Raw genomic sequence first — 13,997 nt, 5'->3', positions numbered from 1 at the left:
GCAGACATATGTCCAAACTATCAACTGTGCACGTTTAACACAAAACCATGGGATTATACCACAATAGTCAGGTAATGGGTGTCCTTAAATCTTTTGTATATTAACAGAGGAACACTTAAAACAAGCCTTTCAAGATAAGCGCCGGCTGTTGTACTGGAGCTTTACTCTGTCCCACAGGACAGCGTATCCATCAACAGATGCCCTCGGGTGTGGGATAACAAATTTGTTCATTCGGGGGCTTACATAACACAGCAGTAGCCTCATGGGAAACCTGCATGGGGCCGGATTTGACATGCTAGTCTCTCTGCTGTAACACAATTCCAGCGGTATAAAAAAAACAGCGTGTTTGTTTGTTTATCAATATGGATTCTTTTTAGTAAAATGCATCGTTGATTTTTAGACTATTAGGTTTGATGTGGGCTCATATCTGCATTCATATCTATCGAGATGTTTTCCTTGTGTTTTTTTGTCTTTATAGACCCATTTATAAATAATAATAATATGGGGATGTAAGGAATTCCATGATAAAATAAATAACCGAAATAAATAAACAAATACATACGCCAACATTAGTCTATTCTAATAAATAATACTCATTCAAGTCGTTAGTAGGACTATTGATTTTATGCTGTTAAAATTGTACGATATTCACTTCTTTATCATTTAAAAATGCATCCTACATTTCTACATTAAAGTTACACAACCTGTGCGTGTAAATGTCAACTATTTCCATCGATAGCTACTTTCCGACAGCCACATAGCCGTTACCATGTTAGGCTACACTTTCAGATTGATGGAATAGCGTACAACTATGTTTGTGTTGTGTTGTCGTAGGCCTATCCGTCGGCCCTATTCATTTCATCACTGGCAGTTTATTATGGTATAAGTTTAGCCTACATTTGACTGCATTTTAGTGGCACTGCTGGCGTATAGACGTTTGCCTAATTGCTGTTAAAATAGACAGAGGCTACTGAAAAACACACCTCATCAATGTTGAAATCGCACAATCTGATCTAATAGCCCAGTTCTTGTTTGGATTACATGTGAAAAACTCACCGTTGTATTTCACTCTGTTGCATAATACGAGGGGAACTCAGAGGCATGAAAAAGTCAAGCGTTGTCTTGAGAGAAGTCTGCTAAAAGAGACAAAGCAGTGCCCTCTGCAGGACATGATAGCTAACCTACCCAATGCAACGTCAGAATTCTTCATAATCAAATGTAGCATCGTCTTGAGAGTCAGAAAACTGAAGGCTTTTATTTCCCTTCTGACGTGGTGACATGCCTCATCAAGAATAGGCAAACTTTAGGAGAGCACCTTTCTTCCAACTACAGTAAAGTTTGTTATTATTTAAATTAATTTGATTTCAGTGATTAATTTTAGCGATTCAACTGTTTTCTCATTTAAAAATCTAGTTAAATCCCATGAGACAAAGCCCCCTGATTCTCCAGACTGTTCAACACCCAAAACGTAAATAGAAAGCTAGGCACAGTCTAAATAGAAAGCCATAGAAAGCTAAGCACAGTCTAAATAGAAAGCTAAGCACAGTCTAAATAGAAAGCTAAGCACAGTCTAAAGAGAAAGCTATAGAAAGCTAAGCACAGTCTAAATAGAAAGCTATAGAAAGCTAAGCACAGTCTAAATAGAAAGCTATAGAAAGCTAAGCACAGTCTAAATAGAAAGCTATAGAAAGCTAAGCACAGTCTAAAGAGAAAGCTATAGAAAGCTAAGCACAGTCTAAATAGAAAGCTATAGAAAGCTAAGCACAGTCTAAATAGAAAGCTATAGGAAGCTAAGCACAGTCTAAATAGAAAGCTATAGAAAGCTAAGCACAGTCTAAATAGAAAGCTATAGAAAGCTAAGCACAGTCTAAATAGAAAGCTAAGCACAGTCTAAATAGAAAGCTATAGGAAGCTAAGCACAGTCTAAATAGAAAGCTATAGAAAGCTAAGCACAGTCTAAATAGAAAGCTATAGAAAGCTAAGCACAGTCTAAATAGAAAGCTATAGAAAGCTAAGCACAGTCTAAATAGAAAGCTAAGCACAGTCTAAATAGAAAGCTATAGGAAGCTAAGCACAGTCTAAATAGAAAGCTATAGAAAGCTAAGCACAGTCTAAATAGAAAGCTATAGAAAGCTAAGCACAGTCTAAATAGAAAGCTAAGCACAGTCTAAATAGAAAGCAAAGCACAGTCTAAATAGAAAGCTATAGAAAGCAAAGCACAGTCTAAATAGAAAGCTAAGCACAGTCTAAATAGAAAGCTAAGCACAGTCTAAATAGAAAGCTAAGCACAGTCTAAATAGAAAGCTAAGCACAGTCTAAATAGAAAGCTAAGCACAGTCTAAATAGAAAGCTAAGCACAGTCTAAATAGAAAGCTATAGAAAGCAAAGCACAGTCTAAATAGAAAGCTATAGAAAGCTAAGCACAGTCTAAATAGAAAGCTATAGAAAGCTAAGCACAGTCTAAATAGAAAGCTATAGAAAGCTAAGCACAGTCTAAATAGAAAGCTATAGAAAGCAAAGCACAGTCTAAATAGAAAGCTATAGAAAGCTAAGCACAGTCTAAATAGAAAGCTATAGAAAGCAAAGCACAGTCTAAATAGAAAGCTATAGAAAGCTAAGCACAGTCTAAATAGAAAGCTATAGAAAGCTAAGCACAGTCTAAATAGAAAGCTATAGAAAGCTAAGCACAGTCTAAATAGAAAGCTATAGAAAGCTAAGCACAGTCTAAATAGAAAGCTATAGAAAGCTAAGCACAGTCTAAATAGAAAGCTAAGCACAGTCTAAATAGAAAGCTAAGCACAGTCTAAATAGAAAGCTATAGAAAGCAAAGCACAGTCTAAATAGAAAGCTATAGAAAGCTAAGCACAGTCTAAATAGAAAGCTACAGAAAGCTAAGCACAGTCTAAATAGAAAGCTACAGAAAGCTAAGCACAGTCTAAATAGAAAGCTATAGAAAGCTAAGCACAGTCTAAATAGAAAGCTAAGCACAGTCTAAATAGAAAGCTATAGAAAGCTAAGCACAGTCTAAATAGAAAGCTATAGAAAGCTAAGCACAGTCTAAATAGAAAGCTACAGAAAGCTAAGTACGGTCTAAATAGAAAGCTATAGAAAGCTAAGCACAGTCTAAATAGAAAGCTATAGAAAGCTAAGCACAGTCTAAATAGAAAGCTAAGCACAGTCTAAATAGAAAGCTAAGCACAGTCTAAATAGAAAGCTATAGAAAGCTAAGCACAGTCTAAATAGAAAGCTATAGAAAGCTAAGCACAGTCTAAATAGAAAGCTATAGAAAGCTAAGCACAGTCTAAATAGAAAGCTAAGCACAGTCTAAATAGAAAGCTATAGAAAGCTAAGCACAGTCTAAATAGAAAGCTATAGAAAGCTAAGCACAGTCTAAATAGAAAGCTAAGCACAGTCTAAATAGAAAGCTATAGAAAGCTAAGCACAGTCTAAATAGAAAGCTAAGCACAGTCTAAATAGAAAGCTATAGAAAGCTAAGCACAGTCTAAATAGGAAGCTATAGAAAACTAAGCACAGTCTAAATAGAAAGCTATAGAAAGCTAAGCACAGTCTAAATAGAAAGCTATAGAAAGCTAAGCACAGTCTAAATAGAAAGCTAAGCACAGTCTAAATAGAAAGCTCAGCACAGTCTATCCTGCTGGAGATGAACACTTGTGTGAAAGGCCGATGCGCCCTTGGTAGGCTGCCTATATCCTGCAGGGGGCATCCTTGACATGCTGTCTTACTCTAGCTATCTAGCCTACATCAAAGGTGAGGGTTGGTCTACTCAACACTATCACGTGTTGAGTAGAACCGAGTTCTGAAAATAGGTAGCCTACTCTGTAGCCCAGGGGTAGGCAACCCTGTTCATGCAGTGCCACAGGTACTGCAGGATTTTGTTCCAACTCGGCACCACACCTGACCAACTGAGCTGACTGATCAGTTCAGTGATTGCCTACATTCAACACACCTGGTCTTCCAGGTTGGTTAAATCCAACACATCAAGTGGCTGCAGTCCTCCAGGACCAGGGTTTCCTCCCCCTGGTGTAGCCTGTGTAAGAAAGGAAACACAACATAGGTCAGGTTGCTGTAATCTGGAAGTAGTAATGTTAATAATAAGGAACTGTAGGCAAATTTGACAAAATGTCTGTCATTATTTGCAGGTAATTGCATTATTGACCACATCTCAAGAATTCAAGAAGACAAGTTCCCACATTCGTCATCCTCCTATACAGGACTCTTTATAATTGAGAGTGCTGCATTTGGAGATAATGGCAAAAAAATATTTTCATGTTTGCATGATTCATAATCACATTACGAGGGGTGAAGGTTCTTGGGTACATTTGTCTTTGTGTTGTGAAAATTGATAATCAATATGGTCATATTAACCTTAGTGATCATCAATATAACTCTGAAATGTATCGGCTTATGGGCTGCTAACCTTATCTAAATATATTACATTTCAGCACAATTACTATATGAATGAACTCACCACATGCATGTCTACTAGTTCTGCACTCACGTGTTAGTCGGAAGTCTGAAATGACACTTCTCTGTTCCTCTTCTTATCTACCCTGACCAGTGTTAGGGCTTTAGAAGGCTGAGTTCAGCCCCTGTCACAGCACTGTCTGTTGCCATGGACATTGGACAGCATTGTACACACAAACCCCTAAAATGGAGATGATCACCCCCTGGGCCCCATAGTCCCAAAGGACAACACCTACAACATCCCAGCCTACAGTTGGGATTATCAGTTCAATACAATACAATTGTATTCCATTTAAAAGTCTGATCTACATGTTGAATGTTTGCCCAAACACAATTCTACATCAATGCAGGTGAATTTATTCAACAAACTTACCCTGGATTGCAATTTAGGTTATTCCACTACCTACATTTGCCATGCTCTTTCTGTAGTCAACTAGTAATTATTATAAAATATTTTCAGGGTTGGTTACTGTAGGTTACTTTCTAAATGTTACTAATTACTGTACCTGTCCAAAATTGTAATTAGTAATGTAATGTTTGGATTACCCAAACTCAGTAACGTAATCTGATTATATTCAGTTACTTTTAGATGACTTTCCCCTTAAGAGGCATTAGAAGAAGGCACAAATGTATGTTACCAATTGAATGATCTATTGCAGGATAAATAAATGTTCAAAGTTTACATAGCTGGCCATATATGGATGTTACATTTTACTTTCTGGGTTGGTTATGTAGACTTTTTCTAACCCATCGCTTTCTACTACATATAATAATACGATTAAATTATATCTTTACATTAATATATATGTATATCATTTATCCAGTCCAAAAATGTATGTAGCAACTACAGATTGCCCCTTTAAGTCTATCAAAAGTGTGCAAGTTTGAGCATGTGTGTATTAGGCCTATGGATGTATTTTTTTTTATCAGCATGAATCAGATTGAGCAATATAAGCCAGTGGTGTAAAGTACTTATGTAGTACCTTAAAGTATTTTTACTTATGTATTTTTTTTAGTGTCTGTAATTTACTATTTATATTTTTGACAACTTTGACTTTTACTTCACTACATTCCTAAAGAAAATGATGTACTTTTTACTCCATACATTTTCCCTGACACCTAAAAGTACTCATTACATTTTGAATGCTTAGCAGCACAGGGAAATGGTGCAATTCAAAGACTTGTCAAGAGAACATCCCTGTTCACCCCCACTGCCTCTGATCTGGTGGACTCACTAAAGACAAATGCTTAATTTGTAAATTATGTGTTGGAGTGTGCCCTTGACGATACATAAATAATAACAAAAAAAACAAGAACATTGTGCCGTCTGGTTGGCTTGATATAAGGAATAAGACATTATTTAGCTTTTTTACTTTTGATACTTAAGTATATTTAAAACCAAATACTTTTAGACTTTTACTCAAGTAGTATTTTACTGGGTGACTTTCCCTTTTACTTGAGTCATTTTCTATTAAGGAATCTTTGCTTTTACTCAAGTATGACAATTGAGTACTTTTTCCACCACTGATAAAAGCCCCACTTTTATTATTTATATGATCCGCACTATGCAGATGTGCACGAGCGCATTTCTTCACTGGCTGTCCACTGGTTTCAAAAACAATGATTGATAGGCAGCATAAACTTATTGAATTCAACCATTACTTGGTTCAAATACACATTTAGATTTGTGAACAGCCATCCACAACAACCACAATCCGTAAAGCGCAAATAGCTAAATGAGAGAGCAGCAGTGTGATTCACATCAATGCGCTATGTAGATATCAACAACAAGTGAAAGATATTTCGCCGTAGACTACAGTACACCACAGCTGTCATCCTTACCTCCAAGCGTTTATTAGAATTGTATAATCTTTGGATGCCGACAGCAGTCGCAGCAATGGAAGACATAGCTTGGACTGTAGCCTACAAAATGCTATTGCTGCTCTTTTCCCGCGATCCATCAAACACATTTGGTGTGTCTGAGTTGTGGTCAGACTCGCTCAAGTGGAACCACCTTAAATTTGAGATTTTTTTCAATGCTGATTTTAATGTCATTGAGAAAACAGAGGAGTGTCAAACATTTTTTTTCGTAAACATCTTTTCTGAATTTAAAAGTAATCCTCGAAGTAATCATCTAGTTTTTCAAAAGTATCTGTAATCTGATTACAATATTTTTGCTGGTAAATGTAACGGATTACAATTGCCGTTTTTGTCATCTCTTACATGTAACGTATTACATGTAATCCGTTACTCCCCAACCCTGAATATGGTTTGAAAAAACCTACAACTACTGAGCAATTAGGGAATATTTGTTTTTCCAGGAGTGGTTTTCTCTTTGAAGATACAAGGAAGTTTGAGCATCTGTATAATCGTCGGCAAGGAAACGAGACGCTGCACCGCGCTCTAACATTGTACGGCAAAGGAAAAGCCTGCGCAGGAGAGCACGCATACCTCTCACGTCAAACATGATGAGTTCGTCAAATAGTCAGAAACTGTTACATACTTCCCCGCGGAATGAAATAACGATATATAGTGACACAAGTTTGAAGTTTTAGTGACAAGGAATTGTCAGGATGAAACATGTCTGTCGAGGAGAATGTCCCCCCTTTTTAGGAGGATGACAGAGTAAAGTGTATAAAAACAAACGTTTTTGTCGGATTTTGGAAGTGAGGCAGGAAACCTGGGAGAAGAAGTGTGTTACAGTCGAGGAATGCCAGACTGTTCTGAAAGGTTTCTTCGAAAAGCAAGGTATTGTTTCTGACTCTACCATCGACTGGTGCTCCCCGAGGTGAGGCTGGCAGGTTACTCAGTCACTTTAGTACTTGAATGTGTTATTAGTGCTGTAAACACATTGTTGTTTTGGGTCGATGAGCAAAAGGAGACTGTAAATAATAGTTTTACTTGACTGTTTTTTTACAGTGGAACATTGTCATGGCTACTGCCTGTAATTTCTAACTATTTTGTAAATCAATCTTTAGGCCTTACCTGCTTCTAAAGACAAATAATGTTATGTTCTCAAGAAGAAAGCTGTGTCCATAATTGCTGAAAACTGCAGGAAACTTTTTGGCTTGGTCTCCCAGCCTCTTCTTCCACAGATGTCATTCACTGTTGAACAGGTAATCACGTGTTGTTGTTTGAACCCAGTCCCCAATCCATATTACAGTCAGTCAGTCCACTAAATGATTCTGACCTGAATTATGTTAAATAATTAAACAACTAGCATGAAATAAGGTTAGACCTATATTGATAGATTACAGGGAATATTTGTCACTGCTTGTTTATACCAAAGATTTTGCCTTCTCTATTTGGTCAAGGTGACAATATCCACATGTAGTCATCATATTAAGATGTAGTCAATGACTACAATACATGTGTGTTTATCCATAAGACCAAAGCCATGAACAGATAGAGGTCTACTTTGTCAAGGTGTGTGTGTGTGTGTGTGTGTGTGTGTGTGTGTGTGTGTGTGTGTGTGTGTGTGTGTGTGTGTGTGTGTGTGTGTGTGTGTGTGTGTGTGTGTGTGTGTGTGTGTGTGTGTGTGTGTGTGTGTGTGTGTGTGTGTGTGTGTGTGTGTGTGTGTGTGTGTGTGTGTGTGTGCCACTACCGTCCAACGAGAAGAACCATCAGACGTGGCCGCATTTGATGTCACAAGACCTAGTTGGTCATTCAGAGAACATGAGGAACAAGGTGTCCATGGTTAGGGGACAGTTCTCTGGGAAAACGGTCCTCCCCATCCCAACCGCTACAGCCAGGATAGAGGGCTCTCAGAGGAACATCAGAACATAAGACACACTCCAAGGAGCTGTGGAAGCCCTCTACTCTGTAGGATAACACCATAATATAACACAGAGCTGTGGAAGCCCTCTCCTCTGTAGGATAACACCATAATATAACAACAGAGCTGTGGAAGCCCTCTCCTCTGTAGGATAACACCATAATATAACAACAGAGCTGTGGAAGCCCTCTCCTCTGTAGGATAACACCATAATATAACAACAGAGCTGTGGAAGCCCTCTCCTCTGTAGGATAACACCATAATATAACCCCAGAGCTGTGGAAGCCCTCTCCTCTGTAGGATAACACCATAATATAACAACAGAGCTGTGGAAGCCCTCTCCTCTGTAGGATAACACCATAATATAACAACAGAGCTGTGGAGAGCTGTGGAGCCCTCTCCTCTGTAGGATAACACCATAATATAACCCCAGAGCTGTGGAAGCCCTCTCCTCTGTAGGATAACACCATAATATAACAACAGAGCTGTGGAAGCCCTCTCCTCTGTAGGATAACACCATAATATAACCCCAGAGCTGTGGAAGCCCTCTCCTCTGTAGGATAACACCATAATATAACAACAGAGCTGTGGAAGCCCTCTCCTCTGTAGGATAACACCATAATATAACAACAGAGCTGTGGAAGCCCTCTCCTCTGTAGGATAACACCATAATATAACAACAGAGCTGTGGAAGCCCTCTCCTCTGTAGGATAACACCATAATATAACAACAGAGCTGTGGAAGCCCTCTCCTCTGTAGGATAACACCATAATATAACAACAGAGCTGTGGAAGCCCTCTCCTCTGTAGGATAACACCATAATATAACAGAGCTGTGGAAGCCCTCTCCTCTGTAGGATAACACCATAATATAACAACAGAGCTGGAAGCCCTCTCCTCTGTAGGATAACACCATAATATAACAACAGAGCTGTGGAAGCCCTCTCCTCTGTAGGATAACACCATAATATAACAACAGAGCTGTGGAAGCCCTCTCCTCTGTAGGATAACACCATAATATAACAACAGAGCTGTGGAAGCCCTCTCCTCTGTAGGATAACACCATAATATAACAGAGCTGTGGACAGAGCTGTGGAAGCCCTCTCCTCTGTAGGATAACACCATAATATAACAACAGAGCTGTGGAAGCCCTCTCCTCTGTAGGATAACACCAGAGCTGTGGAAGCCCTCTCCTCTGTAGTGGAAGCCCTCTCCTCTGTAGGATAACACCATAATATAACAACAGAGCTGTGGAAGCCCTCTCCTCTGTAGGATAACACCATAATATAACAACAGAGCTGTGGAAGCCCTCTCCTCTGTAGGATAACACCATAATATAACCAGAGCTGTGGAAGCCCTCTCCTCTGTAGGATAACACCATAATATAACAACAGAGCTGTGGAAGCCCTCTCCTCTGTAGGATAACACCATAATATAACCAGAGCTGTGGAAGCCCTCTCCTCTGTAGGATAACACCATAATATAACAACAGAGCTGTGGAAGCCCTCTGTAGGATAACACCATAATATAACTGTGGAGGATAACACCATAATATAACAACAGAGCTGTGGAAGCCCTCTCCTCTGTAGGATAACACCATAATATAACAACAGAGCTGTGGAAGCCCTCTCCTCTGTAGGATAACACCATAATATAACAACAGAGCTGTGGAAGCCCTCTCCTCTGTAGGATAACACCATAATATAACAACAGAGCTGTGGAAGCCCTCTCCTCTGTAGGATAACACCATAATATAACAACAGAGCTGTGGAAGCCCTCTCCTCTGTAGGATAACACCATAATATAACCCCAGAGCTGTGGAAGCCCTCTCCTCTGTAGGATAACACCATAATATAACAACAGAGCTGTGGAAGCCCTCTCCTCTGTAGGATAACACCATAATATAACAACAGAGCTGTGGAAGCCCTCTCCTCTGTAGGATAACACCATAATATAACCCCAGAGCTGTGGAAGCCCTCTCCTCTGTAGGATAACACCATAATATAACCCCAGAGCTGTGGAAGCCCTCTCCTCTGTAGGATAACACCATAATATAACCCCAGAGCTGTGGAAGCCCTCTCCTCTGTAGGATAACACCATAATATAACCCCAGAGCACCATAATATAACCCCAGAGCTGTGGAAGCCCTCTCCTCTGTAGGATAACACCATAATATAACCCCAGAGCTGTGGAAGCCCTCTCCTCTGTAGGATAACACCATAATATAACAACAGAGCTGTGGAAGCCCTCTCCTCTGTAGGATAACACCATAATATAACAGAGCTGTGGATAATATAACAACAGAGCTGTGGAAGCCCTCTCCTCTGTAGGATAACACCATAATATAACAACAGAGCTGTGGAAGCCCTCTCCTCTGTAGGATAACACCATAATATAACAACAGAGCTGTGGAAGCCCTCTCCTCTGTAGGATAACACCATAATATAACAACAGAGCTGTGGAAGCCCTCTCCTCTGTAGGATAACACCATAATATAACAACAGAGCTGTGGATAATAACACCATAATATAACCAGAGCTGTGGAAGCCCTCTCCTCTGTAGGATAACACCATAATATAACAACAGAGCTGTGGAAGCCCTCTCCTCTGTAGGATAACACCATAATATAACAACAGAGCTGTGGAAGCCCTCTCCTCTGTAGGATAACACCATAATATAACAACAGAGCTGTGGAAGCCCTCTCCTCTGTAGGATAACACCATAATATAACAACAGAGCTGTGGAAGCCCTCTCCTCTGTAGGATAACACCATAATATAACCCCAGAGCTGTGGAAGCCCTCTCCTCTGTAGGATAACACCATAATATAACCCCAGAGCTGTGGAAGCCCTCTCCTCTCTCTTCAGGATAACACCATAATATAACCCCAGAGCTGTGGAAGCCCTCTCCTCTGTAGGATAACACCATAATATAACCCCAGAGCTGTGGAAGCCCTCTCCTCTGTAGGATAACACCATAATATAACCAGAGCTGTGGAGAGCTGTGGAAGCCCTCTCCTCTGTAGGATAACACCATAATATAACAGAACAACAGAGCTGTGGAAGCCCTCTCCTCTGTAGGATAACACCATAATATAACAGAACAACAGAGCTGTGGAAGCCCTCTCCTCTGTAGGATAACACCATAACATAACCCCAGAGCTGTGGAAGCCCTCTCCTCTGTAGGATAACACCATAATATAACCCCAGAGCTGTGGAAGCCCTCTCCTCTGTAGGATAACACCATAATATAACCCCAGAGCTGTGGAAGCCCTCTCCTCTGTAGGATAACACCATAATATAACCCCAGAGCTGTGGAAACACTAATATAACTCCTCTGTAGGATAACACCATAATATAACCACAGAGCTGTGGAAGCCCTCTCCTCTGTAGGATAACACCATAATATAACCCCAGAGCTGTGGAAGCCCTCTCCTCTGTAGGATAACACCATAATATAACCCCAGAGCTGTGGAAGCCCTCTCCTCTGTAGGATAACACCATAATATAACCACAGAGCTGTGGAAGCCCTCTCCTCTGTAGGATAACACCATAATATAACAGAACAACAGAGCTGTGGAAGCCCTCTCCTCTGTAGGATAACACCATAATATAACCACAGAGCTGTGGAAGCCCTCTCCTCTGTAGGATAACACCATAATATAACCCCAGAGCTGTGGAAGCCCTCTCCTCTGTAGGATAACACCATAACATAACCCCAGAGCTGTGGAAGCCCTCTCCTCTCTCTTCAGGATAACACCAGTGTGTCCCTGGTACCTTCAAAACGGTCCCATTAAGGCTCCCCATTCATTCACTTGTGTATATTTATCTATGCAGTGCAGTGTGGAGGTCAGGACAATGACCAAGTGGAGGGAGATAAACATGGACCAGATGGGCGCAGAGCTCAGGAGGTTTGTCAAGGTGACATCATCTACCTACCTAACGCCACACACACACACACACACACACACACACACACACACACACACACACACACACACACACACACACACACACACACACACACACACACACACACACACACACACACACACACACACACACACACACACACACACACACACACACACACACTATGTGTTAGCAAAGAACTAGATGCCTTAGTGTTGAACCTATCAGTTAGACGTCATCACTATCTACCCTCTGTTTGTGTAGGACATCTGTGAACTGTACAAAGAGGCCTGTGTGAGGGACGTGTATCGTGGGTTAGATCTCTGTGTAGAACCTGTTGACATCACTGTGGGCTGTCAGCGAGCTGCAGAACCAGGCCATACGGCAACGCAACAGGGCTCAACACGCCATCACCGCCAAGGTGACAGAGGGAACTAGCACTGATCGGACAAGAGATTCAATAGATATGTGTCCCAAATGGCACCCTATTTCCAATCACTTTATAGTGCACTACTTTTGATTCAGGCCTATAGGGGTCTAGGCAAAAGTAGTGCACTATAAATGGAAAAGGGTGCCATTTGGGATACAGCCTAGGATAGATCCATGCATCCCAATTAGAGGTCGACCGATTATGATTTTAACGCCAATACCAATTATTGGAGGACCAAAAAAAAGCCTTTTTATTGATTTATTTGATTTATTTGTAATAATGACAATTACAACAATACTGAATTAACACTTATTTTAACTTAATATAATACATCAATACAAATCAATTTAGCCTCAAATAAATAATGAAACATGTTCATTTTGGTTTAAATAATGCAAAAAAAGTGTTGAGAAGAAAGTAAAAGTGCAATATGTGCCATGTGAAAAAGCTAACGTTTAAGTTCCTTGCTCAGAACATGAGAACATATGAAAGCTGGTGGTTCCTTTCAACATGAGACTTCAATATACCAAGGTAAGTGGTTTTAGGTTGTAGTTATAGTATTTATAGGACTATTTCTCTCTACCATTTGTATTTCATATACCTTTGACTATTGGATGTTCTTTATAGGCACTTTAGTATTGCCAGTGTAACAGTATAGCTTCCGTCCCTCTCCTCGCCCCTACCTGGGCTCGAACCAGGAACACATCGACAACAGCCACCCTCAAAGCAGCGCTACCCATGCAGAGCAAGGGGAACATGTACTCCAAGTCTCAGAGCGAGTGACATTTGAAATGCTATTAGCGCGCACCCCGCTAACTAGCTAGCCATTTCACATTGGTTACACCAGCCTAATCTCGGGAGTTGATAGGCTTGAAGTCATAAACAGCTCAATGCTTGAAGAGCTGCTGGCAAAACGCACGAAAGTGCTGTTTGAATGAATGCTTACGAGCCTGCTGGTGCCTACCGCTCAGTCAGACTGCTCTATCAAATATCAAATCATAGAATTAACTACAACATAATAACACATGCAAATACGAGCCTTTGGTCATTAATATGGTCGAATCCGGAAAGTATCATTTCGAAAACAAAACGTTTATTTCAGTGAAATACGGAACTGTTCCGTATTTCATCTAACTGTTGGCATCCATAAGTCTAAATATTTCTGTTACATTGCACAACCTTCAATGTTATGTCATAATTACGTAGAATTCTGGGGAATTAGTTGGCAACGAGCCAGGCTGCCCAGACTGTTGCATATACCCTGACTCTGCGTGCAGTGAACGCAAGAGAAGTGACACAATTTCACCTGGTTAATATTGGCTGCTAACCTGTATTTATTTTAGCTAAATATGCAGGTTTAAAAATATATACTTCTGTGTATTGATTTTAAGAAAGGTA

General features: G+C 40.2%; 1 long non-coding RNA gene across 1 annotated transcript; it reads left to right on the top strand.

The window, feature by feature from the left end:
- The first annotated feature begins 7,025 nt into the window (after positions 1 to 7,025).
- Positions 7,026 to 12,584, top strand: LOC124022815. Its single transcript, XR_006836631.1, has 4 exons — positions 7,026 to 7,273; positions 7,464 to 7,601; positions 12,095 to 12,168; positions 12,434 to 12,584. It is a non-coding gene; the product is annotated as an uncharacterized LOC124022815 (long non-coding RNA).
- Positions 12,585 to 13,997: the final 1,413 nt, after the last annotated feature.

The sequence above is a fragment of the Oncorhynchus gorbuscha genome, unplaced genomic scaffold (genome assembly GCF_021184085.1).
Source record: "Oncorhynchus gorbuscha isolate QuinsamMale2020 ecotype Even-year unplaced genomic scaffold, OgorEven_v1.0 Un_scaffold_1439, whole genome shotgun sequence".
NCBI classification, from domain to species: Eukaryota; Metazoa; Chordata; class Actinopteri; order Salmoniformes; family Salmonidae; genus Oncorhynchus; species Oncorhynchus gorbuscha.
The sequence above is the reverse complement of the archived record's forward strand: the minus strand, read 5'-3'. Positions and strand labels throughout refer to the sequence as shown.